The sequence below is a fragment of the Rana temporaria genome, chromosome 1, assembly GCF_905171775.1.
Source record: "Rana temporaria chromosome 1, aRanTem1.1, whole genome shotgun sequence".
In the NCBI taxonomy this organism is placed as follows: Eukaryota; Metazoa; Chordata; class Amphibia; order Anura; family Ranidae; genus Rana; species Rana temporaria.
Window position 1 is genome coordinate 222,143,870 of NC_053489.1, and position 25,587 is coordinate 222,169,456.

At 44.1% G+C, this 25,587-nt stretch overlaps 1 non-coding gene across 1 annotated transcript; it reads left to right on the forward strand.

The window, feature by feature from the left end:
- The first annotated feature begins 1,028 nt into the window (after positions 1-1,028).
- Positions 1,029-1,219, forward strand: LOC120925743. The gene has a single exon (XR_005746935.1). It is a non-coding gene; the product is annotated as a U2 spliceosomal RNA (small nuclear RNA).
- Positions 1,220-25,587: the final 24,368 nt, after the last annotated feature.

The window sequence follows — 25,587 nt, forward strand, 5'->3', positions numbered from 1 at the left end:
GTCCGCGGACCAGTTTCAGCAGACATGTTCGGATGTTCGGTCGTGTGTACGAGGCCTGATAGGGGCCCTACTCCTCCTCCTACTGACCACCAACCCCAAGGACATATTTATTCTCACTGGTGCTGGGCCCGGGACATTTTCTGCCCCTGCTGGCCACAATCCGGCCCTCCTAAAGTCTGAAGGACAATAAACTGGACCTTTGTTTGAAAAGTTTGGAGACCCCTGGCTTAGATGATCATTTAGCTCTTGTGGATAAAGGGTATGTGTACTTTCTTACAAAATACACTTAAACACTCTACCCAGCCTTCCTGACCTAAACCGACACCAGACGCTTATTTACCTGATGGGACAGTCTCAGTCTACTTTGATGTTCACATCTCTATGCCTCTTAAGCCCTCATTGGCTTGTATATGGGCCATGTCTCAGTGTCTCTAGTAAAAAAAGATGTCCTGGGATTTATTTATTTTTTATCTTATTGCTAGAACTAATTATGAGGGTCTACAAAAGTGGCTATTGATAAGAGTAGAAAAAAAAATAAGTTCCAGGTAGAAAAAATAATAATTATTCATGAGATTAAATAGTTAAGTTAGTAGAAATAATGGCATTCACTCCTATGAGATATATGTGCAAAGTGATAGATTCTTTAGATAATGCATATTGTAAACCAAAATAAAAAAAAAACAGTAACTGGAGAAACAATTTTAAAAGTAATTTAAATTTAAAAGTAATTTTAAGGTTAATACATTTTGTTGACACATAAGGAGTTTAATCACATTATTTGCCTTCCCTGGTTCCACATTTCCACGATCATCAGCAAGGGAAAAACATTAAAATTAAACCCTTCTGTTTTCAGTGCATATCCTGTTTTGCACCCAGTGGTGTGCTTCTCTATGCAATGTGGGCAGATCATAGCTGGTGGGAGAGATGGACAGGGTGCTGTACATAGGTTCCTAAACACATCACAGCACTCTGCCTAAAAGTCCCAGTAGGCAGGCACTTGGGAGGAGTTACCCTGACATCAAAAAGACTTCGCTTCTCTGCCTTTTGGCTAAGATCAAGTGTAGTATCTGTTCTTATCAGTTTATTATCTGATACGTCCCCTATCTGGGGACCATACATTAAATGGATTTTTAGATCAGGGAGATGGAAGAAGAGCTTGCTCTGTCTACTCCACACATCGACCTGGTATTGCAGTACCTCCAGGACCGGTGCACCAAAAAAAAAAAGACTTAGTACATGGATGTCAGTCTGGGGTAGTGGGCATTTATTGGCACTAGATAACTCTTATGCCGCATACACACGGTCAGAATTTCAAATGCTCGCTGTGAGCTTTTGGTTGGATATTCCGACCGTGTATAGGCTCCATTGGATATTTGCTGTCGGTAATTTCTGACCATAAATGTTAGAGAGCTGGTTCTCAATTTTTCTGACAACAAAATTCCGATCGTTTGTATGCAGTTCTGACATAAAAAAATTCTACGCATGCTCGGAATCATTGAACTTAATTTTTCTCGGCTCACCGTAATGTTGTACGTGACCGGCGTTCGGAATTTCCGACAACTTTTGTGTGACCGTGTGTATACAAGACAAGTTTGAGTGAACAATCCGTTGGGAAAAAAACACGGTTTTGTTGTCGGAATGTTCAATTGTGTGTACGCGGCATTAGCATCATTAATTGAAGGAACTGAGATCCAACGATTTGAAAGGGGTTAGCTGGGGTCAGTAAGATTGAGAAGAAAAGCACTAGATAATGCAGGACATCTTCAAGCACCCAAAAAAAAAATGGGCCTTATCTGACTTGTTGCAATTTTTCATGCTCACTGGGAGAAGCTCACAGTGGGGGAGATTCAGAAAGAGATACGACGGCGTATCTCCTGATACGCCGTCGTATCTCTGAGATCCGACGGTCGGATCTATGCGACTGATTCATAAGAATCAGTTACGCATAGATCTCCCTTAGATCCGACAGGTGTAAGTGACTTACACCGTCGGATCTTAGGCTGCAATCTCCCACCAGCCGCTAGGTGACGCTTCGGTTTTTTATGCAAAGAATATGCAAATTCCGATTTCCGCCGATTCAGAAACGAACGCCCGCCCGTCGCTTTTTTTTTACGTCGTTTGCGTTCGCCTTTTTCCGGCGTATACTTACCCCTGCTATATGCGGCGTATCCAAAATTAAGTATGGCCGTCGTTCCCGCGTAATTTACGTTCATGCCGAAAACAATGACGTTCTAGCCTCGTCATTTGGAGCATGCGCACTGGGAAAAATTGCAGCCGGCGCAGGCGCAGTACGATCGGCGCGGCGACACGCCTGATTTAAATAATACACTCCCCCTAGCCGCGGAATTTGAATTCCGCCGGGGGAGTTACGATCCGCCGGCGCAAGTTTCGAGGTAAGTGCTTTGTGAATACTGCACTAGCCTCTCAAATTTGCGTAAGTTATTTTAGTACAGAAGAAAAGCCTGTACAACTGTGCAAAACTGAAAATAAGGCTAGCTTCAGTCTCTATTTCTCCAAACATAGCACAGTAAAGCCATTTTAGAACAGAAGGTATTCATGTGTCACATTCCATCACATATGACAAAAATAAGAGTATTATTCCTCAATCCAAAACAGTGGGTGGAGCTATGCAAATCATGCCTTTGTGCCGCAACAGCCAGAAGGACATCTAGAACTGGTGGTGTATAGTGCAAATATAGCCTAGTATTTAACCACTTGCTGACAAACCGCCATATCGTATAATCATTCTCCTGCGTGAATCGCCGTAGCTGTGTGGCGACTCGCTCAGGCGCTGCTGCACGTTGCGGGTGCGTGCCAGCGGATCCGGTGGACTCAGTGTCCGCCGGCGACCAGCGATATCCTAGTACAAAAGCAGAACGGGGATCTGCCTATGTAAACAAGCAGATCCCCATTCTGACAGGGGACATGACAGAGCTCTACTGTTCCCAGTGATCGGGAACAGTGATCTCTGTCATGTCACTGGCAGCCCACCCCCCTACAGTTAGAACACACCCAGGGAACACACTTAACCCCTTGATCCCCGCCTAGTGTTCACCCCTTCCCTGCCAGTGCCATTTTTACATTGATCAGTGCATTTTTATAGCACTGATCAACGTAATAATGTCATTGTTCCCCAAAAAGTGTCATTTGGGGTCAGATTTGTCTGCCGCAATGCCGCAGTGCCACCAAACAATACACGCCTATTGCGATTTCTTTACCAAGCATACATAGAAGAATATATATCGGCCTAAACTGATGAATAAATATGTTTTTTTTATATATTTTTTGGATATGTATTATAGCAAAAAGTAAAAAGAAATATATTTTAATTTTTTTCTAAATTTTCGCTCTTTGTTTATAGCACAGAAAGATAAAAACCGCAGAGGTGATCAAATACCACCAAAAGAAAGCTCTATTTGTGGGAAAAAAAGGACGCCAATTTTGTTTGGGTACATCACTGCATGACCGCGCAATTGTCAGTTAAACAACACAGTGCTGTATTACAAAAAATGATACGGCTGTGGTCATTTAGGGGGCAAATCCTTCCAGGCTGAAGTTGTTAAAGGGCCATCTATTATAAAAAGCATTCAGCTGTTTCAGACTTTTGGCCATCATCAGTGCAGTATATGAAAACCATGACTTCTGTGGTGCATGGCTTCCTATAAGACAGTGTAACCATACAGAGTTACGGTGAGAAGGGACTAAACAAATAAAAAAAGCCTTTCAAGTTAATTGGTGTGTAGCACAGTAAACACTTCTTTAGAAAATAAGGTATTCTCATGTCTATTAGATTGTAAGCTCTTCTGGGCAGGGCCCTCTTAATCCTCTTGCATTTTATTGTATTATAACTGTATTGTCTCTCTTTTAATGTCGTAAAGCGCTGCGTAAACTGTTGGTGCTATATAAATCCTGTATTATAAATAATGTCTCACATTCCTTATTTCAGACAGTGAACAGAATGTTGCAAATAATTGCTTTCTTCCTCAAAAGGTGATGTGTCAAGGTACTCAATTATTTGCTTTGTAGTCTGATGCCTACTTTAATTTTTTCAGTTAATAAGGTTGTTCCTATGTGTTCTGTAACTTTGTTTGCTGTTTGGAACTGCAAGGCAGTGTATGGCCCCGTACACACGTCCGAGGAACTCGACGTGCCAAACACATCGAGTTCCTCGTCGAGTTCAGTGTGGAAGCCGCCGAGGATCTCGGCGGGCCGACTTTCCTTATTGAACAACTAAGAAATAGAGAACATGTTCTCTTTTTGGCCCGACGAGTTCCTCGTCGACTTCCTCGCTGAGAAGTGTACACACGACCGAGTTTCTCGGCAGAATCCAGCTCCGACCGAGTTTCTGGCTGAATTCTGCCAAGAAACTCGGTCGTGTGTACGGGGCCTAAGGGGTTAAGCTTGTATTGCTGAGTAGGGTTTGCGTTTCGACTCGATGGGGCGTTCGCGGGAAATGTGAGTGCTGTGGAACGCTCCATAATGCACTGTGAGATAGCAGTGCATTGTTGTATGATGATTGACCAAAGCCTGCACCTGACCTGCATGCTTTGGCCAATCACAACACACTCTGCTAAGAGAGCCATAATTGGCCAAGGCAGGGTGCCTTTGGCCAATCATGGCTCAGGGGGACTGAGGCTGCGTACACACGGTCGATCCAAACCGATGAGAATGGTCCGACGGACCGTTTTCATCGGTTCACCGCTGAAGTGGCATGATGGTCTGATGTGTGGTCTCATCAGTTCAAAAACCGATCGGGTCAGAACACGGTGACGTAAAACACACGACGTGCTGAAAGAAACGAAGTTCAATGCTTCCAAGCATGCGTCGACTTGATTCTGAGCATGCGCGGGTTTTGAACCGATGCTTTTGTGTACTAACCATCGGTTTGGACCTGTCGGGCAGCGGTCCATCAGTTCGATTTTAAAGCAAGCTCAACAATTTTTGACCGAAGGACAACGGACCGATGGGCCGTACACACGGTCGGTTTGGACTGATGAAACTGGACTTCAGGCCGTTTTCATCGGTTTGGACCGACCGTGTGTACGCGGCCTAAGTCCTCGCCCCACACTTTATAAGGCTGCTTACATAGGGGCCGTGTGTAGTGTTGTTGGCATGGAAAGAGAGATAGCTTGAGTTAGATCAAGCAGTCAGGTTATTCAGTTAGTGTATTTGATATATATATATATATATATATATATACTGTATATACTATATATACACCCTGCACTCAGTGTAGCCTATATCTACAGTGTATTCAGTGGTGTACTGTTTCTAACAAACTTCAGGGGGTGTATTAATATATATATACAGTATATATATATATATATATATATATATATATATATATATATATATATATATATACAGTATATATATATGCTCTGCATTCAGTGTAGCCTACAGTATGTATACAGTGCATTTGTGGTGTATACTTTCTAATACACTTCAGGGAGTGTACCCAGTATCTAATACAGTGTGTACAGTTTCTAATACACTTATGGTGGTGTACACAGTATACAATACAGTGCAGCCATTGTACAGTTTATAATACAGTGCAGGCAGTGTACAAAGTATCTAATACAGTGTGTACAGTTTCTTACAGTGGCGGCTGGTGCTCAAAATTTTTGGGGGGGGCGCAAACGAAAAAAAAAAAAAATTGCAGCCTCACTGTGCCCATCACATGCAGCCACTGTGCCATCAAACGCAGCCACTGTGCCATGCCACCAAATGCAGCCACTGTGCCATCAATTGTCACCACTGTGCCATGCCATCAAACAGCAACTGTGCCATCAATTGTCACCACTGTGCCATGCCATCAAACAGCAACTGTGCCATCAATTGTCACCACTGTGCCATGCCATCAAACGCAGCCACTGTGCCATCAATTGTCACCACTGTGCCATCAAACGCAGCCACTGTGCCATCAATTGTCACCACTGTGCCATGCCATCAAACGCAGCCACTGTGCCATCAATTGTCACCACTGTGCCATGCCATCAAACGCAGCCACTGTGCCATCAATTGTCACCACTGTGCCATGCCATCAAACGCAACCACTGTGCCATCAATTGTCACCACTGTGCCATGCCATCAAACGCAGCCACTGTGCCATCAATTGTCACCACTGTGCCATGCCATCAAACGCAACCACTGTGCCATCAATTGTCACCACTGTGCCATGCCATCAAACGCAGCCACTGTGCCATCAATTGTCACCACTGTGCCATGCAACACAGCAACTGTGCCATCAATTGTCACCACTGTGCCATGCCATCAAACGCAGCCACTGTGCCATCAATTGTCACCACTGTGCCATACCATCAAACGCAGTCACTGTGCCATCAATTGTCACCACTGTGCCATGCCATCAAACGCAGCCACTGTGCCCCTCAACTGTTGCCACTGTGCCAATTGTCACCACTGTGCCCTTTAATTGTCACCACTGTGCCCCATGATGCCACTGTGCCCATTGTCACCACTGTGCCCCATGATGCCACTGTGCCCATTGTCACCACTGTGCCCCATGATGCCACTGTGCCCATTGTCACTCACCACTGTGCCCCATGATGCCACTGTGCCCATTGTCACCCCTGTGCCCTTTGTCACCACTGTGCCCCATGATGCCACTGTGCCAATTGTCACCTCTGTGCCCTTTGTCACCACTGTGCCCCATGATGTCACTGTGCTCATTGTCACTCACCACTGTGCCCCATGATGCCACTGTGCCCCTTTCCCTGTAAAAGCACTTACCTGAAGTTTCCATGTCCTCCCTCGATGTCTTCTGCCGCTGTGGTGAAGCTTCAGCCAATTAGGTTCCTGATAACCAGAATCCGGGAACCTGATTGGCTGAAACGGCTGTTTGTCTTATACAATGAGCGCAGATTGCCTGCGCTCAGAGTATAGACAGGTGAGAGCCGGAGAAAAGCCTATCAGAGCCGCTGGCTTTGATAGGCAGTTCCCCTCAGCCAACCAGCTGCCGCTATTCGGATAACCGGCGTCCCGCATCCGGTTATCTGAATAGACCAGGCAGCGCTGGCAACCAGCAATAACATACATTCGAGCTTTTATGCACGAATGTATGTTATTTGCGAGAGGGGGTGGCGCTGCAGCGCCCTCTATAGACGGCCGCCAGAACTGCGGCTAAAATGTCAAAATGACATTTTAGCCGAATAAAAGTTCTTAAAGGGCCCGTTTTTTTTTTTTTTTGTGACTGTGGGAGGGGGGGCGGCGCCCGTGCGTCCCTATGGACGGGCCGCCACTGGTTTCTTATACACTTCAGGCGGTGTATTCATATATATATATATATATATATATATATATATATATATACACCACATGCTTGTGGCAGACATATGATGACCTTCCATGCAGTCCATTGGCAACAGCACTTGAAAGACCCACATCATAGAAAAAGACGGACTTCTCCTTGCTCTTCATCTGGGATCTCCAACCCTACTATACCTCCAGTCCTGCACTAAGAGGAATGAAGGTGTAGCAATAGGTGTCCCAAGTACTTGCAGCAAATCTGCTAGCAGTACACCACCAATTGATTTTAGCAGGCAAATTTTCCTACCCCAGTTGCTGAACTGTAAAAAGAAATTCGGTCCCAGCCATCAACATACTCAACCTCTAAATGCTAGCTTGGCCAAATTTCTAGTACTGCAACTGCTGCCTTTTCAGTTGGTAGACTCTATCCCCTTTCGGAATGCCATTCCGGCTCTCTACTGGCATGTGGAAGGCAATGTTTTGGCCTCGTTGGACAGGGTGGTCAGCAGTAAGGTTCATATTACGTCAGACTTATGGTCCAGCAGGCATGGGCAGGGATGTTACCTTTCCTTCATGGTGCACTGGGTAACTCTGCTGGCAGCTGGGAAGGATGCAGTTCAGGGTTCAGTGTTGTTGGAGCTTGTTCCGCAACCATGCTTCCAAAATGCTAGTGGTAATTCTGTCACAGCTCTCTCCTACACCCCCTCCTCTTCTTCTTCCTCCTTGCTATGGCCTCTTCTGCAGATTTGTCCTCTGAACCAGCAGTGCTCCGTAAGTGTTCAAGGGGCTACGCAAGGCAGTCAGGCTAAAAGATGCCATGATGTGCTTGAGTTGGTCTGCCTAGGGGCAGGCTCAGAGGTCGTTGTCGCCACGCCAGATTGAGCCACAAATGGTTGTGTGTGACAATGGCACCAGCCTTCTCTCCGCCCTCCGACAGGGACACTTGACCCATGTTTCATGTTTGGCACACATCCTGAATTTGGTGGTGCAGCGCTTCTTGACCAGGTACCCAGGCTTACAAGATCTCCTAAGGCAGGCCAGAAAAGTCTGTGAAGTCTGCAGTCATACAATGCCAGTGCTCGGCTTGTTGACATTCGAAGGGAATGCAACCTGCCCATCAACTGCCTCATTTGTGACATGCCCACCAGGTGGAACTCAACGTTGGCAATGCTGCAGCGGCTGTCAATGAGTACAGCAAAGGGCCATCAATGAGTACTTGTGCAAGTATGGCACCAGGACAGGATCAGGGGAGCTTGGCTTCTTTTCACCATGCTAGTGGCTACTGGTCAAGGATGCATGCACTGTCCTGTCACCATTTGAGGAGGCCAAAAGGATGGTGAGCAGTGACAATGCATGCATCAGTGACACTGTCCCTCTAGTCTTCCTGCTGGAGCACATGCTTTCTTGGAATCATGGACAGGGCACTTGAGGCAGAACAGCGGGAGGAAGAGGAGGACTTCCGTTCCTCTCAAGGTCCTCTTTATCCAGATAGCATTCCTGCGGGCCCACCAAACACACAGGAAGAAGAGGAGGATGAGGAGGAGGATTGTGTCAGCATGGATGTAGAGGATAACACTCAGCAGCAGTCTTCAAGGGATGGTTTTCAGTCCCCAGAAACCCAAGGAGTTGTACGTGGCTGGGAGGAGGTAGTTACGGATAATGTGATCCTTAGTGACCCAAAGGACTCAGAATCGAATGCCTCTTCAAACTTACGCTGCATGGCCTCCATGATTCTGCAAAGCCTGTGAAAGGACCCTAGGATTCATGGTATCAAGGAGAGGGATCATTACTGGTTGACAACCCTTTTTGATTGACATTACAAGGGTAAGGTTGCAGAACTCATCCTGCCTTCGCAGAGGGAGCAGAGGATGAAACATCTTCAGGAGGCCTTGAAGAAAGGTTTGTGTTACGCATTTTCAGACCCTGAGAGGTTACCATTTTCTGGTGCTGGACAACAGCTGAGGCTTTGTTCAGTCAGAGGAAGAGCAGGGGAGAAGGTGGCTGACTGACCGATGCCTTTAAACAATTTTTCAATCCTCAGCGCCAAAGTCTGATCGGTTCAAGCAACCATCTGCAGTTTCTGAATTATTTGGTGCAGGAATATCTAGGGGCAAGAACAGACTTGGAGACCTTTCCAACAGAGCATACACTAGGTTACTGGGTCTTGAGGATGGACCACTGGCCAGAACTTGCTCAATAGGCAATCGAGCTGGCCTATCCTGCATCCAACATGCTTTCTGAATGCCCATTCAGTGCTGCTTTAGGGTTTGTAATGGATCAAAGAGTGTGCCTGTCCACAGACTCTGTTGATAGGCTCATATCCAAAAAAATGAATCAGTCTTGGATCAGCAGCTATCAAGCACCTGATGTTGATGTAACTGATTACATTTTCTATGGATCTGGGATCCCTTGAAGACTGCCTATGCTGACTATCCTATTCATCCTCATTCTTGATGATGCTAGCTTTCAACAATATTTTTGGTTTAGGGCACCACCACCCAAGGCCCAATCTTTTCTGCCCCTGTTTAACAGGGGCATGTTATTACATTTTTGATATAATATTTCACAGCAAGGCCCGTTCCTGCACCCAACAAGAGTAACTGTGAGGGGTTAAAGTATTCTGGAACCTAAGGCCCAATACTGCTGTTCAGAGTATATAGTGTCTGGGAGACCCCCACATCAATTTTTTCCGAATTTTGGTGTGGGATTTTTTTTGGGCATAGGGTTAACCTTAATATTCAAAGGGCTTGGTAATGGACTGGGGGGGAACCCACGCTGTTTTTTTAATGATTTTTATCTATATTGCCAGGATCCGGCAATACATTACAGCTGCAAGCAGTTTTAAATTACGTTTTTTCCTTTAGAAATATAATTTTGCTGTGGTACTGTTATAAACATGAGAAAGATGCCCTAATTTACAAGCAGACTAATGAGACCCCAGAGGCACGATATTTAAAGGAATATTTCATTTTTATTGTTTCACTTTAAGCATTATTAAAATCACTGCTCCCAAAAATAATTCAGTTTTTAAAACTTTTTTTTGCATTAATACATGTCCCCTGAGGCATATAAGCTTTTAAAATGAATACTTTTGATTTTTCACGTTCGTGTCCCATAGACTTTAACAGTGTTTGCGTTTTCACACCCATTTTTTGCCTTTTCTCAAGTTCTGGTGCGAACCAAATGGGGTGGGGGGGGGTTTGTGTTCGGCTCATACTTATTGCTGAGTCATTTCTTCCCCTGAGTATGTATGATTTCCATTTTTGAAGTCTAGGATGGGAAAGGTTGCAAGAGGACATGTCTGCATGATGTGAACAACTGCTCAGAGAGCTACCCTTCAGCTCTTTGAGGTTCCACCAGCATAGACGTACAATGTTAAGGACTTTGCATTACAACAGGTATGGGAAGCACCATGACAGGGTGCAGAGAAAGTACAGTCAATTCTAATTTAGATAAATCTCAAGCACAGCCAGAAGAGACTATGTATTATGAAAATGTTCTGTATGCAATGCAGGTGACTCAGCATGTCACATGAGGAAGTTATTCAAAACTTTGTTTTGTTACAAGAAGAATTATATACAAAATGGTGTTGCGCTATATCTAAAAACAAAAATATAAGTTTAGTCAACAAAGGACATCCTTTGGTGACAAAACACCCTGGGCAGAGCCACGTGCCAATGTCGTCACCTATCCGGAACTGGAGATCCTTGCCGGCATGATAATTTGTTTGTACATGTGCTTTTGATTTCAATTATTGTGAGTGTTCGTGCTTTTATAATAAATCAATTTTTGTTATTTACTGCACTATAGACACTGAATTTCAAAAGAGCCAACTTCCCTAAACTACGAACATTGCTAGAAGATATCAATTGGGATAAAATCTTAGAAACAAAGAACATGGAGGAGAGATGGGTTTGCTTTAGGAGTATATTAAATAAGGGCACACGAGTAGATACTACACACTATGGAAACCCTGTGCTTAATTGAACGCATCTAAGGCCCCGTACACACCATAGAATCCATCCGCAGATAAATCCCAGCAAATGGGTTTCAGCGGATAGATCCTATGGTGTGTACACGCCAGCGGATCTTTTTCCGCGGATAAATCTCCCCTGGGATGGATTCCAGCAGATCGGATATTTGCTGACATGCACAACAAATCCATCTGCTGGAATCCATCCCAACGGATGGATCCGCTGGTCTGTACAGACTCACCGAATCCATCCGTCCGAAGGGATCCCCCGCATGCGTCGTAATGAATTGACGCATGCGTGGAATTCCTTATATGACAGCGTCGCGCACGTCGCCGCGTCATAATCGCGGCGACGGCGCGACACGTCATCGCCAGAGGATTTCGGCGCGGATTTCAGTGCGATGGTGTGTACACACCATCGCATGAAAATCCGCCGAAATCCACGAGAGGATTTATCCGCGGAAACGGTCCGCTGGACCGTATTCGCGGATAAATTATATCGTGTGTATGGGGCCTATGACTTCACCCAATATTACCTTCTTTTGTTGGTCATACTCTGTGATGACTATGGAGATTGGATATCTATGGTCCGGGGAGGGTGCACAAACTCCCTGTTGTCTTGGGGCTTTCAACTACCTTAGCTCTCGGGAGAGACCATTTTTGCTGACCCTGGCCTTACCCATACCACATACTTCTATACTCTGATATATCTGATAGCATCTACCCCTGAGGAAGTGTTCATAACACAAAACGCATCAGGCATTCGGGATGTAGCTACACGCTTCAATAGGTTTATACATAGATAACGACCGCCGCATGTATATGTACGTCCACAGAATGGCACGTACAGGCATATGGGCGTACATGTACGTCCCCGCCTTTCCGCGGATCGGGGGTCCGATCGGGACCCCCCCGCTACATGCGGCGGTCGGAAACCCGCGGGGAGCGATCCGGGACGAGGGCGCGGCTATTCGTTTCTAGCCGCCCCCTCGCGATCGCTCCCAAGAGCTGAAGAACGGGGAGAGCCGTATGTAAACACGGCTTCCCCGTGCTTCACTGTGGCGGCTGCATCGATCGAGTGATCCCTTTTATAGGGAGACTCGATCGATGACATCAGACCTACAGCCACACCCCCCTACAGTTGTAAACACATACTAGGTGAACCCTAACTCCTACAGCGCCCCCTGTGGTTAACTCCCAAACTGCAACTGTCATTTTCACAATAAACAATGCAATTTAAATGCATTTTTTGCTGTGAAAATGACAATGGTCCCAAAAATGTGTCAAAATTGTCCGAAGTGTCCGCCATAATGTCGCAGTCATGAAAAAAATCGCTATTAGTAGTAAAAAAAAAACGCTATAAATTTTGCGCAAACCAATCGATAAACGCTTATTGCGATTTTTTTTACCAAAAATAGGTTGAAGAATACGTATCGGCCTAAACTGAGGATTTTTTTTTTATATATATGTTTTTGGGGGATATTTATTGTAGCAAAAAGTAAAAAATATTGATTTTGTTTCAAAATTGTCGCTCTATTTTTGTTTATAGCGCAAAAAATAAAAACGGCAGAGGTGATCAAATACCACCGAAAGAAAGCTCTATTTGTAGGGAAAAAAGGACGCCAATTTTGTTTGGGAGCCATGTCGCACGACCGTGCAATTGTCTGTTAAAGCGATGCTGTGCCGAATTGTAAAAACGCCTTTGGGAATTTAGCAGCATATTGGTCCGGGGGTTAAGTGGTTAAATAAGAGCATTAGCCAGTGCATCCCATTAGGAAATACATTTAAAAGAGCGAACAAAAGTCCTGGATGGCTTAACTCTAATCTAAAAATGCATATAAAAGCAAAGAGAAGGCCTTCAAAAAATACAAGGCTGAGGGATCATCATCAGCATTCAAACTTTACAAAGTGTAATTAGGACGACTAAAATAGAACACGAAAGACACATAGCGGAGGAGAGCAAAAATAATCCCCAAAAAATATTTAATTATATAAACATTAAAAAAGGGAAGAAAGACCATATTGGCCCCATAAAGAATGAGGAATAATATATGGTTACAAAGGATGGGGAGATGGTAAAGGTATTGAATTTATTCTCCTCCTCAGTCTTCAGGAGGGAATCAGGGGCTTCAGTAACCAAAACTGCAGTGTTTGTCCATATGGCACATTACAGGAAGCACCCTCATGGCCAACAGAGGACAGAATTAGAAATAGACTTGGGAAACTTAACATTAATAAATCACCGGGACCAGGTGGCTTGCACCCAAGGGTTCTTAGGGAACTCAGTCAATTAATTACCAGACCATCGTTTCTATTTTTTACTGACAGTCTACTGACTGGAATGGTACCAGCTGATTAGAGAAAAGCCAATGTGGCACCAATATTTAAAAAAGGGCCAGAATACATCCCTGGGAATTACGGACCAGTTACCCTAACATCAATAGTATCCAAGCTATTGGAGGGGATGATAAGGGACTATATACAAGATTTTAGTAATGAAAATGGTATCATTAGCAGTAATCAGCATGGATTCATGAAGAATTGTTCATGCCAAACCAATCTATTAACCTTCTATGAGCGGATGAGCTGCCATCTAGATAAAGGAAGGCCCATAGACTTGGTGTATCTGGATTTTGCAAAACCATTTGTAAGGTCCATTGGCATGGATCATAGGATGATGACATGGATTGAAAACTGGCTACAAGGGCGAGTTCAGAGGGTGGTGATAAATGGGGAATACTCGGAATGGCCAGGGGTGGGAAGTGTGGGGTCCCCCAGGGTTCTGTGCTGGGACCAATCCTGTTTAATTTGTTCATAAACGACCTGGAGGATGGGGTAAACAGCTCAATCTCTGTATTTGCAGAGGACACAAAGGTAAGCAGGGCAATAACATCTCTGCATGATATAGAAACCTTGCAAGAAGATCTGAACAAATTAATGGGATGGGCAACTGCATGACAAATGAGGTTTAATGTAGAAAAATGTAAAATAATGCAATTGGGTGGCAAAAATATGAATGCAATCTACTCACTAGGGGGTGAACCTCTGGAGGAATCTAGGATGGAAATGGACCTGGGGGTCCTAGTAGATGATAGGCTCAGAAATGGCATGCAATGCCAAGCTGCTGCTAACAAAGCAAACAGAATATTGGCATGCATTAAAGAATCCCTGGATTTAATCCCACTCTACAATACTTTGGTTCGGTCTCACCTGGAGTATGCTGTCCAGTTCTGGGCACCAGTCCTCAGGAAGGATGTACTGGAAATGGAGCAAGTACAAAGAAGGGCAACACAGCTAAAAAAGGGTCTGGAGGATATTCGTTATGAAGAAAGGTTGCAAGCACTGAACTTATTGTCTCTGGAGAAGAAATGCTTGAGAGGGGATATGATTTCATTTTACAAATACCATACTGGTGACCCCCCCACAATAGGGATACAACTTTTTCATGGAAGAGAGTTTAATAAGACTCACGTGGCCACTCACTAAAATTAGAAGAAAATAGGTTTAACCTTAAACTGTGTATAGGGTTCTTTACTGTAAGAGCGGCAAGGATGTGGAATACCCTTCCACAGGCAGTGGTTTCAGCGGGGGAGGGGGGGGGGGTTGGTAGTTTCAGAACACTATTAGATAAGCACTTGAATGACCGCAACATACATGGATATACAATGTAATTTGTTTAAAGGAGCACCATATCATGGATACGCTGATTTAAATGGGGTATTTGTGGACTTTATGATGTATGTTTTCTCATATTTAACATATTTATAGTGGAACAATTCACTTTATATTTTTGTTCTTAGTTATGCGCAACACCATTTTATATATAAGTTTGATGGGAGTGAAACTTTCTCTTATGTGTTTGCAGCTTTATTTTTTCACTTTGTTATATTTTGCACAAGTGTGTGGTTATTTTTATTTTTTATTACAAGAAGAGTTGCCTGGTCTGAACCAAACATATTTCTAAGTGGTGTATTCATTAGGTAAAAAGAAAAGGGAGAGAGAGCAAACCATGTTTAACCCTCCGGATTAAAGATAATAGTATATAAGCAGTAATAAGATTATTCAAATTATCCCTTGTGGTTATGTGTCTACAAATTAACATTTTGTCCAACCTTTATGTTAAAGGTGTATAAGGAAGGGTAACAGCCAGCTGGCAGTGGAAGAGGTGAAGACGGCACGTGATGGGGGACTTGATAGTGAGGGATAGTAGGGGATGGTACGGTCATGGTGTACAAGGCCTTGCAGACAGAAGTATGGTGGCTTCCTTGTGTGCCCAAGGCATATCATGTTAAAACAAGTGTTCAGTGAAGATGTGAGACAGGCTGGTGGAAATAAAGACATACTCTGTATTACTTATTAAAAATGCTACAGAGTTTATTATTGGGGCAGGTAGGAACAGACCTAGCCAACAGCTAGAAAAAACCTGGTCTTTTCGTTAGTGTGTGGAGATATGGATGTAAAGTGGCCTCTAGCTTGAAAGTGTTAATGCCCACACAAAGTAAGGGACATAAGTGTACAATCTGTAATGGCTTGCAGTGTCCTCAGGTTCCCTTAAGGGCAACATTCCAACAAGCTAATGAAAAATTACATGTTTATTTGTTTGTGTGACCCTGTTACCTCTTTACAACATTTAGAATTTGTTTCTTTAAACATGCATTTGTTTGATGCCACAGATTGTAATCTCTCATGAATTTTAGAAAAGCATTGCTGAATCTCCACTTTAGTAAAACTCACTGAGCATTGAAGCCCAGAAGCTGTGTGGCCTTGTGTGGGGTCTATGGGCAAGAACACTTTTCTGTGACCCCTAGAATGATGATTATAGAGCGCTGGAAGATAACCACACATGCTCAACTTTCTTATCTTAATTTATCTGTTATCAACCATTTTGTAGTGCCATTGCAAATGTTGCCTCTATTATTTTTGTATTATTGAAACAAATAGCATAAGAATTTCATGAGAATTCCATGAGAACTATGTATGATGTTGTCACCTATTATAGACTTTTTGCATACTTAAAATGCATGCTTCAAGGAGGTATATATCATCATCAGGCTTTGCCATTAGTATGCTTTGTATTACTAGCATAGTTAAACAGGAACACATTAGAGTCAAGTTCCTCCTTAAAGCGTTTCTGAAGCCTAAAGGTTTTTTACCTGAAAGTGAAACTTCACCCTAAATTGGAAGTTCCGCTTTATGCTTTCCTCCCCCTCCTTTTCTATTTTTGGCACTTTTTTTGGTGGGGGGCGGCAGGTACCTGGTTTTGACAGCCGCAACCTGCGGTGACATGTCACAGGTCCCAGAAGGCTGGGGGACCATTCACAAAACATGGCAGCATTGGGGACCCGAAGACCGGTGAAGAATCAGTTTTGGTGAGCAGGGTGGTGGACCCTTGGACAGGTAAGTGCCCTTTCAGTATTTAAAGCTGCTGACTTTTGTTTTTTTTCAAAAAGGCTGAACAACCGCTTTAGTGTATTCTCTGCATTAAAGTAGAACTATGGCCTTTGGTTATATTTTAAGGTAAAATAAAAACGTTCTGGAGCAGCTACCCCTGCAGCCCCCTCCCTCCTAAATACTTACCTGAGCCCAGTCTCAGTCCAGCACTGTGCATGAGAGCAGCGCTGCTGCTCTGTCTCTCCCTCCTCACTGGGTTCCTGATGCTGTCAATGTAAAACCATTGAACAGAGCAGGTTAGTTTGATATGTTTGTTATATTTTTTTATAATGAACCATTAATATCACTTTAACTTTATGTTTCTGAGTGTAGAAAAAGGCGTGCAGTTTGGGGCAAAGTCAGATAATTTTTAGTAGATAGCTGGACATAGAAAGGAAAACACATTTTCTTTCATGAATGGTTACCCCAAAGTCTCACCCAACGTATGCTTGATGTACACTATCAGCTCCTAAACTTGAGTTTAGGAGCTTTTGGCTTTTTTCTCCAAAGCTCCTAAACTCAACTCCATAAAACCTAAACTCAACTACATAAAACCTATGTGTCAATATACACATAGGCATTTAGGAGAGTTTTGGATCTGCTGCGGTTAGGTGAGGTTCAACCTCCCTTAGCCTTCCACTCCTGTATCGCAGAAGAATCTCGTTCAGAATAGGAACATTTTGATGGCTGGCCGCAGGAACATTTTGATGGTCGGTCGCAGGAAAATACAAAACGTGGCAAAACTGCAGCAAAATTGTGGTGCGTTTTGCGTTTTCCCATAGCTGCGGTAAATGATGAACAATTGTACATGAAGCTTTACACATGTTCTTTGGTTTGGTGAAAAGCCCTCAGCTGCCTTTGTGAATTTAACTGTGCTGTGTTCCCAACATGGTTCTCAATTATCTCTGTTTTGATCATTTACTGAAGAAAATTCATATTGCAAAGTGAACTTTCTTTACTCCTTTAGTAAATCAACCCCACTGTCTGCATCAAATTTTATATTATTCCTACACTTTATCGGTTTGCACCAAATTTTTTAAATTTTTTGTATCAAAATTAAACTGGCAGGTTAATGGACTTCTACCCAAAACAACCAAGTGGTGGGTTCATGTGATGGTTCTAAGTACATTAGATTGTAAGTAGTTAAGTGTTTTCTCCAAATGTCATGTAGAAAAAGTGCTGGCACAGTATAAACAAGTAAAATAAATAAATACATCTAAAATTGCCTCAAAGATTTTTAATGAAAATCTTCAGTAAACCTGGACCTATTGAAAGCCTCCAGTGTAGCATATGTAATTCCACTGATAAAAAAAAGAAATATTTGTGGATAATGCAATTCCCTGATGTGCTTTTGACTCTTAAACCTGATACACTATTATCAGCTTTCTTGTTTCAGCTGTACCACTTACTTGAAAAAAAGCAATAAGTTCACCTGAGAGACTGTAGCTGTCTTGATACGCTTAAATATTTTATCATGGCTACAATTACAGATAATAAAACCTGAAGGGAAAAGCACAATGTCAACGTGAATAACTAAAAACGATTAAATGTATACAATCTAAAAGAGTGGATAATTGTATAAAATATTTAGAGCAAAACAATTAAACATAATAGTATGCAAAAATAATTCTCACTGTCAAAAAATGTGAGTATATAGTAACAAAACATACAATACATATACGAAGCAGTGACATAAAATAGGGAGACATTAAAAAAATATGTTTAGGTACGTGAATTTAAAATGTAACATCTAGAAGAAATTAGCAAAAATATTATAACATGTAATGCCAGCCCAAGAGTATGCCAAGCCCAAATTAAAAATGAATGGCATAAATAGTGTATGAGAGGATAAAAGAGCATAAACATTCACGAGTGCTTTGCAGATGGTAATAGATCAACCCGTATAACTCTCAGGTTGCAGTCGAAAAACAGGAACAGTCACCTTGGGACATTACGATTACGATATTAGTTTGTGTATCTCTTTAGGTAAATATGGTTGTTCCGACTTTCTTAAGCCCCTCATTCAAATAGCATCTCTATGATTTGTACTGTTCCTTTTCAATACTGCCATTAAAAATATCCATTAAAAGAATGAAACTGATGCTTCTTAGATTCTGGCAAAATCTCATGACTATCCAGCCATACTATAGTACAAAATTACTGGTTTTCTTCCAGCTTTGGAGCTGCATTTGGATTGAGTCAAACATTACAGACAATTTCCTCATGTTCTGTGTTGAAGGAATAAAAGGTACAACTAAAATCTCAAATGTTTGTGGTCACCCAGCATAGTATGAAGTGTGTATAGCAAGTTGGAAAAAAGAGACCTTCATGTATGAAATTTTTGGGCCTTCCAGTCCAAGGTTTCACTATACTGGGCTCCTTCTGGCAAGACCTGGAGCATACAGCTTTTTATGGACACTTATATTGCCTGTGAGGGCTCCTAGCTACCAGGGCTGTGGAAATTGAACTGCACTTATTTAGAATTCTGTAACATCACATGACATTTCAGCTGCAACATTTTTTCCACAGTCTTCCATGTTGGGGGCAGAAGGACCTCCTGCCATGACAGTCATACCATAGATCTTAAAAAAGTAAGGCCGCGTACACACGGTCGCTCCAAACCGATGAAAACGGCCTTAAGTCCAATTTCATCGGTCAAATCCGACCGTGTGTACGGCCCATCGGTCCATTGTCCTTCGGTCCAAAATGTTAAAACATGCTTTAAAATCGAACCGATGGACCGCTGCCCGATCGGTCCAAACCGATGGTTAGTACAGAAAGCATCAGTTCAAAACCCACGCATGCTCAGAATCAAGTCGACGCATGCCTGAAAGCATTCAACTTCGTTTTATTCAGCACGCCGTGTGTTTGACGTCACCGCGTTCTGACCCGATCGGTTTTTGGAATGATGGTGTGTACGCACATCAGACCCCAGCAGAAAAACACCCCAAAGCATTAAGTTTCCACCTCCATTTTTGACAATGGGGATGTGTTCTTGGGGTCATAGGCAGCATTCCTCCTCCTCCAAACACGGCAAGTTGAGTTGATGCCAAAGAGCTTGATCTTGGTCTCACCTGACCACAACACTTTCACCCAGTTCTCCTCTGAATCATTCAGATGTTCATTAGCAAACTTCAGACGGGCCTGTACATGTGCTTTCTTGAGCAGGGGGACCTTGCGGGTGCTGTAGGATTTCAGCCCTTCACGTCATAATGTGTTATAAATTGTTTTCTTGGTGACTATGGTCCTAGCTGCCTTGAGATCATTGACAAGATTCTCCCATGTAGTTCCCGGCTGATTCCTCACCTTTCCCATGGTCATTAACACTCCATGAGGTGAGATCTTGCATGGAGCCAACTGTTGTCACCCTCTCAACAACATTCTTAGCGATGGTCTTGTAGCCCATTCCAGCCTTGTGTAGGTCTGCAATCTTGTCCCTGACATCCTTGGACAGCTCTTTGGTCTTGGCTATGGTGGAATCTGATTGATTGATTGCTTCTGTTAATAGGTGTCTTTTATACAGGTAACGAGCGGAGATTAAGAGCACAGCACTCCCTTTAAGAGAGTGCTTCTAATCTCAGCATATTACTGTATTTTCCGGCATATAAAACGACTTTTTAGATGCAAAAAAATGCATCCAAAGTCGGGGGTCGTCTTATTCGCCGAGGACAGTCTCCGTGACTCCGTGACAGGCTGTGGGCATCCATGATTTAAAAGCCGCGACTACTCCTGAGACTGTTCCGTGATAGGCGGAACACAAATTTTCCCAGCGGGGCCTCTGTTTAGTGTTCCGCCTATCATGGATGCCTTCTCATCCTCGGACGAGAGGACATCTGTGATAGGCGGAACACTGAACAGAGGCCCTGCTGGGAAAATTTGTGTTCTGCCTATCACAGAACAGTCTGAGGAGAAGGCGCGGCTTTTGAATCATGGATGCCCGCAGCCTGGAAGATAGGATCTGGAAAAAAATAAGGTAGGGAGATCGTCTTGGCTGGCACAGTGGGGGCAAGTGATGGCACAGTGGGGGCAAGTGATGGCACAGTGGGGGCAAGTGATTGCACAGTGGGGGGCAAATGATGGCACAGTGGGGGAAAATGATGGCACAGTGGGGGCAAGTGATGGCACAGTGGGGGCAAGTGATGGCACAGTGGGGGCAAGTGATGGCACAGTGGAGGCATGTAATGTAATGTAATGGCACAGTGAGGCATGTAATGGCACAGTGAGATTTAAAAAAAGCCTATTTTTGTCAGTGGTTGTTCCTGCTACCCCTCAGTTTCCAAAAAGACTAGAAGGAAGGGGGTAGTCTTATACGGCGAGTATATCCCAAAACCAACATTTTTCCTGGAAAATTAGGGGGTCGTCTTATACGCCCAGTCTTCTTATACGCTGGCAAATACGGTACCTGTATAGAAGACACCTGGGAGCCAGAAATCTTGTTGATTGGTAGGGGATCAAATAATTTTTTCACTCATTAAAATGCAAATCAATTTATAACTTTTTTGAAAGGCATTTTTCTGGATATTTTTGTTGTTAGGCTCCTTTCACATTGGGCAGTGGAGGTGCAGTGACGGTATAGCAGCGCTATTTTTAGCGACGCTATACCGTCGTATTTACCGGGGTATTTACCTCTGCAGAGGCGCATTGCGGGCGGTATTACCGCGATTTTCCATTGATTTCAATGGGAAGGCGCGGTATAGGAGCGGTAAACACCCCGCTCCTATACCGCTCCAAAGATGCGGCTAGCAGGACTTTTGGAGCGGTCCTGCTAGCGCACCGCTTCAGTGTGAAAGCCTTCGGGCTTTCACATTGAAGCCTGCAGGGCATGATTTTTTCATGCGGTATAGCAGCGCTACTTTTAGCGCTGTACCGCATGAAAAACGCCTCAATGTGAAGGGGGACTAATTTTGTCTCTCACTGGTAAAATAAATCGGCCATTAAAATTATAGACTGATCATTTCTTTGTCAGTGGGTAAACGTACAAAATCAGCAGGGGATCAAATACTTTTCCCCCTCACTGTAGTAATAAAGCCTGACAGATGTTCATCCCTTTTTCTTAAACTAGAAAAAAAGCTTTTCCTGGAATTTACGTTAAAGCTGAGTTCCAGTCGTTTTTGTGTTTATTAAAAGTCATCAGCTACAAAAAGTGTAGCTACTGACTTTTAATATACAGAACACACACTCACCTGTCCCACGATCCAGTGATGCGACCCCCAGAACCCTTGGTTCTCTCTCTGTCACCAGCATCACAAGGGTGGGCACCCGGCTGACATAGCCTGAGGCTTCACAGCAGGATGTGCACTGCACATGCGCGAGTCCCGCTGCACCTCCTTAATGGCTGGGCGATCTTCTAGAATGTGTGACATGTCCCAAAAGTTTGTAGGGAGGGGGAGAGAAGAACTTACACTCGAGTGGCCTAGGGGGCCTGAGCGGAAGTGGGAGCTGGGTACCTGTCAAAACTAGGTACCCCCCCACCTCCAAAAAAAATGACATGACAAATATGGCATGTAAGGGGGTGAGGAGTTCTTAAAGCGGAACTTCCACATTTGGATAGAACTCTGATTTAATGTTATTTGGAGTCAAGTTTACCCTGAAGGAGCAAATGTTTATCCTCGTGTTTACCATGTTCTCGCATATCTGATAGTAGTTCTGTACTTTTTTACATCCTATCTGAATACACAACCTCAATATATGCAATGTCATTACACCAAATACCTATTTCTTTATTGATTAACCACTTTATTACTGCAGTTTAACTGCCCGTTTGACTCTCACATTGTCAACAAGTCGCCAGAGTGTGAAGACAACGGCTGTGTGTAATTTATGTGTATGGCCTGTCAGTTTTCATATTTTAATTATGCTGCATTCTGGAAACTTGACTTTATTTGTCCTCTGAGAATGCATAAAACCCAGCTAGCTTGCATTTTGAAAAAACTCAGTATACACTTTCATATGAAGGGCAAACATCCAAGTTTTGCACAGGCAATTCCCCTTCCACTCATTTATGAGGCAGGTTATGTTTGGGGTTATGGCCTTCACAATGCTAAGCAGCCAGCCTGGTTATACCTTGTTCCTTACTTGATCCACACAATAATCAACTGAATTACGGGCATGACCTTTAGCTACAACAATGTGAAGTGTCACCATAGTGGAGTTACATAGTTAGTCTGGTTAAAAAAAAGACACAAGTCCATTTAGTTCAACCAATAAAAGGGGGAAAAAATATGCAATCCTATATAAACAATCCTATACCCACAGTTGATCCAGAGGAAGGCAAAAAACAAACAAAAAAAACAACAACAAAGAATGATTCAATTTGCTCCAACAAGGAAAATACTCCTTCCCGAGAGGGTTAGTATCCACTTATATTATGTATATTTAGGAAATAATCCAGTCCTTTTTAAAGCAATCTGCTTAGCTAGACAGAACCAGCTCTTGAGGGAGTCTATTCCACATTTTCACAGCTCTTACTGTGAAGAAACCTTTAAAGCCGAGTTCCACCCAAAAGTGGAACTTCCGCTGATTTGTCTTCCCCCTCCCTCCGGTGCCACATTTGTCACCATTGGGGGGGGGGGGGGCAGATACCGTTGACAGGTATCCTGTTTTCACTTCCTGGAGTCCGGGCCATTTGGAGAGAGGAGCGGGGCCTCACGCATGCGTAGCAAGGTTCCCGGCATGAAGCCGCAAGGCTACACTGCCGAGTTCCCTTACCCGCAATGGTGGCGGCATGCACCTGACAGCTGATGGAAACATCAGCTGCGGTGCCGACATTGCTGGACTGGAGTAAATTGATACCCAACATAGCATGCTTCAAAATTGCGCCCATGGAATGGCAACAAACTTTAAAAATCCCCATAGGCGATGTTTAAAAAATTCTACAGGTTGCATGTTTTTGAGTTACAGAGTAGGTTTGGGGCTAGAATGATTGCCCTCCCTCTAACGATCGTGGTGATATGCGGGCACTACTCACCTATGCGTTTGCTTCTGCACGCAAACTCGGCGGGACGGGGCGCATTAAAATGTTATTTTGTTCTTATTTATTTTACTTTTTATTTTTACACTGTTCTTTTTTTTTAAAATAGTTTTGACGTCGCTTCCGCCCTGCAATAATATGGAGACAGGTGGGGGCCATCTTCCCCTGACTCGTCTCCATACAAAACACCGAGAAGGATCACCTCTGCCAGCGGCGAATCTGCCACAGAGACCACTTTTACCGGAAACCGAATACCGGGGTTATGGTAGCTAGCTGCTAATATAACAGAAATATCCCTCTTCAAAGTGCCGACGTATATAGGCGTGAGCCGGTCCAGAAGTGGTTAATGCAGCCTCACTAGTGCTCATCAATGCAGCCTCACCAGTGCCCCTCAATGCAGCCTCACCAGTGCCCATGAATGCAGCCTCACCAGTGCCCATGAATGCAGCCTCACCAGTGCCCATCAGCGCAGTCTCACCAGTACCCATCAAAGCAGCCTCACCAGTGCCCATCAAAGCAGCCTCATCAGTGCAGCCTCACCAGTGCCTATCATGTTGAGCAGCCTCATCAGTGCTCATCAATGCAACCTCTTCAGTGCCCATTAGTGCAGCCAGATCAATGGCCATTAATAAATCTCACCAGTACCCATCAATGCAGTGCCTGATCAGCGTTCATCAATGCAGCCTCACCAGTGCCTATTAATGCACCCTGACCAGTGCCCATCAATGTACCTCACCAGTGCCCATAAGCGCAACCTCACCAGTGACCCTCAGTGCAGCCTCACCAGTGCCCATTAATGCAGCCTCACCAGTGCCCATTAATGCAGCCTCTCCAGTGCCCCTCAATGCAGCCTCTCCAGTGCCCCTTAATGCAGCCTCACTAGTGCCCCTCAATGCAGCCTCACCAGTGCCCCTCAATGCAGCCTGATCAATGCATGGGGTTACTGAGGAGAGCCTCCGGATCACACAGAGCGGGTATCCCCCACTGTGACACCTGGCGGCTGCTGTCATCCAATGTTCTGCCTCCTGGACTGGCTCCTTATCAAAAGAGCCAGGAGGCGGTACATCAGATGACAGCGGGCACCGGGAAAGTGGGAGATTCCCGCTCTGTGTGATTTAGCAGTGCTTGCCCTCCCCCTTACCCTCCAAGGCAGCGCTGGGGCCCGGATGGGCCGAAAATATGGTCGCCGGGGGCCCGCAAGTTTTTTGTGCCCAGACCAGTCCTGGGAGTTCCAGCAGGTGGCACTGGTGGGCCTCTTCCAGGGGCCGGACCCTTGGACTATGGCCGAAGTGAATGACCGGTCAGTCTACCCCTGCTTATAATTGATGACTGAATGATCCTGCACAGTCCAAGGTTCTTAATTATTTTTGAAACCTCCTTCTGTGTGCAGGATCATCCATATTTACTTGTTTAGCTTGTGTCATGGAAACCTTTCCCAGCACCAGTGGTCTCCCCCAGAACAGAAGACAACAGAGGTAGAGAATTGATACTTCTTGTATATCCATTTATGACTGCTGTGAGGCCTGGAAACACAGAGGTCTTTGAAAATCTGGCTATACAGTGGGTTTGCAGGTAGCAAACCACTATATCATTATTTTGAAAGCAATTAGTATTCTGAACCACAATAAGTGCTACTTTACCATGGAGATTAGAGAGACAAGAGGGACCCTAATGGGGAGTTATGGCCCATGTGGTGAGAATTATCATTTCACATAAGGGCCGCCCATCCAGATATGATATGTTGTTTTTGATTAAATCTTGTTGAATTAGGCAGAGTAATGCTGGCAACAAAAGGGAAGTTACATTGTATGGCCTCGTACACACGACCGTTTTCCTTGACAGAATCCATCAAGAAACTTGGTGGCAGAGCTTTTTTGCCCAGGAAAACGGTCGTGTGTATGCTTTTTATCGAGAAAAGGATCTCGACGAGGAAAAAAGAGAACAAAGT